The 3,840-nt window shown below is 34.8% G+C and overlaps 1 pseudogene; it reads right to left on the bottom strand.

Annotated features, from left to right (window-relative positions):
• Positions 1 to 549: 549 nt before the first annotated feature.
• On the bottom strand, positions 550 to 999 carry LOC122743784 (annotated as a pseudogene).
• Positions 1,000 to 3,840: the final 2,841 nt, after the last annotated feature.

Genomic DNA, 3,840 nt, shown 5'->3' with positions numbered 1-3,840 from the left:
TGTTGAAACTACCAGGTCCTGTGCAATCCTGACTGTGGCTCCATGATATTTAAATTGATTCTTTTTGGCTGCATGGAATATTTTCTCCTCTGGAATTTGGCTACAATATTCCTTGGAGTTTTCATTTGTGGGGTCTCTTCCAGGAAGTGAATGGTGATTGGTGGATTCTTTCAATGACAATTTTATCCTCTGATTCTATAATATCTGAACAGTTCTCCTTGATAATTTCTGGGAATATGGTTGCTAGACTCCTTTTCTGATCATGGCTTTCAGGTAGTTCAAGAATTCTCAAATTTTCTTTCCTGGATCTATTTGCCTGGACAGTTGTTTTTCCAATGAGGTATTTCACATTTTCTTATTTTTTCATTCTTTTGATTATGTTTAACGGATTCCTGGTGTCTCATAGAGTCCTTAGCTTCTAGCTGTCCAATTCAAAATTTTAAGGCATTGTTTTCTTCTGTAATCTTTTGTACCTCCTTTTCCATTTGGCCAAATGATTTTTTTTTATAGAAACTATTTATTAATAGACAAGGCTGCCAGTGAAAATGTTTACTTCTTCTTTGACACACCCACAGTACGACCCCAGTGGCCTGTAGTCGTGTTGTGCTGGCCCCAGACTCGAAGACCACAGAAGTGCTGAAGCCCATAATGTGCCCAAATTTTCTTCAGTCACTCCAGATCCCCATGAAACCTATTGTCCAGACTGTTTCCCAGAACCTTGCTATATTTTCCATCCTTTCCATCCTGCTGCCTGTTAAGGAACCAGTCTGGAATCTTGTATTGTCGAGGATTCTGCATGATGGTGATCACATGCTCCACCTCATCTTCAGTGAGTTCATCAGCCCTCTTGGTGTCTGCTTTTCTCAGTATTACATGGGCCTGTCTTCGGTCCACACCCTTGATGGCTGTGATGGCAAAAACTATTTTCTGTTGTCCATCAATGTTGGTGTTGAGCACTCTAAAAATGTGCTGGAACTTCTTGGGGATTACAGGAGACATGGCTGAAATGGCAGTGTGAGAGCATTCTCTCAGCCAAATTAATTTTTTAAGGAATTGTTTTCTTCAGTCAATCTTTGTGTTTCCTTTTCCAACTGGTGATTCGTTCTTCATAATTTTCTTGTGTTGCTTTCATTTCTCTCCCCATTTTTTCTTCTACCTCTCTCAATTATTTTTTTCATGGTAATAAGGAAAAAAATCAATAAATGCCAAGTAATTTGAGGATAGTTAAATAAACTGTAGCAATATAGGTGTAATGAAATAATATTCTGTCATCATAAACAATGAATATGCATAATTCAGAGAAACATAGGGAAATTTAAGTTAACTGATGTAAAGTTAAAAAAGCCAAAATAGACTGTAATATACACAATGAATAAAGTCATGTAAATAAGATTTTTATTTTTTTTTGTAAGGCAATGAGGGTTAAGTGGCAAGCCTAGGGTCAAACAGCTAGTGTTAAGGGTCTGAGTCTGGATTTGAACACAGGTCCTCCTGAATTCAGGGTCAGTGCTTTATCCACTGCACCACCTAGCTGCCCCCTAGCCATGTAAATAAGAATGATAAAATGAAAGTGAACAGTGTACTATTTTTATGAAGGATACATTTTCAAATAGCAGACAAGATATGAGAAAATGTGAATCTCCACTTTAATTGGAGAGTTTGAAGAAGATAGATGTAGAAATTTGTAGTTGCAGACATTTTTTTGGTTGGTTCCATTGAACTACACCCCTACCCCCAAGCTTTGCTTTTTTTGTTTGTTTATTTGTTTGTTTTATTTTTTTTTCTTTTTTTAACCAAGGAGAATAGGCTCAATGCAATTTGGGGGAGGGTTATATTAGGAAATGAATGTAATATAAAAATTAAAAGCATCTTTTAAAAATGTATTAGTAAACACACAAGTTTGTGCAGGACTGAATATGTTTCCTTTTTTAAAAAAAGATGAAAAAATAATACAGCATTATGTAACAGAAAAAAATATTGGCTTTAAGTCATAGAATCTGGGTTTAAATCTTGACTCTTATGTGCACTATGCGTGTAAACTTGGACAAATCACTTTAACTCCTTAAGCTTCATATGTAAAATGAAGAGGTTGAGCTAGATGATCTTTGGTGTACCTGTCAGTTCTTAATATGATTCTTGGCTTATTATACCAAGCATATAGCATGGTTGGAGTTCGAAGGTAATTATTGTGACTACAATTATGACATTCTTTTCTCCCTACAAAGTAGCATTTTTCATCTAGATAATTATATATAATGCAAGTGTTTAAACAGCAGCTTTATTCTGGCAAAAATAAAATATTTTATTAAAGGAGAATATCCTCAGTGCCTAGTAGACCATACATATATATTTTTAAAAGGTTAAGCATTTTCCCAGCATTTTTTTAGTATATACTTGGTCTAATAATATGGTTTTGATATTTTTCAGTGTATTATTAATTTTAACACTTTTAATTGTTCTACATCTTCTTCCTCCCTCAAGCCTCTCTTTAACCTATTGATTAGGCAGTCAATCAAGCAAGCAAGATAGATAGATAGATAGACATAAAGACATACATACAGACAGATAGACAGATAGGTCGGTAGATAGACAGATGGATGATAGATTACAGATAGATATCAAATACAGATAGAGATAGATATAAATTATACATGTGGAATCAAGTAAAATGTATTTCTACAGTAGACATTTACTCCAAAAGCAAGAAAAATAAAGTTTTTAAAAATATACTTCAATTATTCATATATTGCTATAATCTCCATGCTAGTATTTTATTTAAAACAGGACATCAGTATTCATTAAGGAAATTGATCTATAGTTTCATGTCAGTTTTCTTCTCCTTCTAGGTATCAAAACTGTATCTTTAAATTTTTGTCACTATGGGAATTTGATTAGAAGTTTTTTATAAGTTTAATAGTTATATAGTATTGGAATTAAATGTTCTTTAAATGTTTTTTTAAATGTTTGGTAGAAAAAGTCAAAATAGTAGAGTAGAGAGAAAGCATTAGTATCAAGCTCTCCAAACATTTCCCTCCAAACAGTTTTAAAATAATACATATGTGCAGCTAGATGGTATAGTGGATAAAACACTGACCCTGGATTCAGGAGTACCTGAGCTCAAATCTGACCTCAGACCCTTGACACTTACTTGCTGTGTGACCCTGGGCAAGTCACTTAACCCTCATTGCCCTAGCCCCCCAAATTTAAAAAAATTAAAAAATAATAAAATAGTACCTCAAATTGAATTCTAGGGAGGCAAAGTCAATTAAAGATAAGGTTGAGACAATCTTGTACTCCAAGTCAACTTAGGAGATAGGAAGGAGAGATCTGTGATATAACAATGGAGGCTGTCCAGAAGCCCACTTCAACCCAACATCAGTGGTGGAACTTGATGATGGAAACTAATTTTAGCTCTCAAGCCAGAGATAATAAGGATATGCAGGGCAATTGGTTAGAAAGAGTTGGCAGGGGACCTCTGTTCTGGCACCAAGCACAGGACCAGATGCAATTTAGTGACTCCATTGTTGATATCCATTTCTGGGTCACAGTTCAAAAGTGTTGAGGAGCACTTTTTCTCTAGGAACAGCATGTTCTGATTTCAAGGATGTAGAGGGCCTAAGCATATATTGTCTTCTTTATTTTTCTTGTTTTTGTATATATTTTCTTTTGCAACATGGATAATACAGAAATATTTCACATGACTACACATATATAATTTATATCATATTGCTTGCCTGTTCAAGAAGTGAAGGAGGGGAAAACAGGAGAAAGATAACTTGAAAATCAATGTTGGTTTTTTTTGGAGGGGGGGGGGCAATGAGGGTTAAGTAACTTGCCCAA

This window comes from Dromiciops gliroides, chromosome 2, assembly GCF_019393635.1.
Source record: "Dromiciops gliroides isolate mDroGli1 chromosome 2, mDroGli1.pri, whole genome shotgun sequence".
In the NCBI taxonomy this organism is placed as follows: Eukaryota; Metazoa; Chordata; class Mammalia; order Microbiotheria; family Microbiotheriidae; genus Dromiciops; species Dromiciops gliroides.
This window is presented reverse-complemented; position numbering and strand designations above follow the sequence as displayed.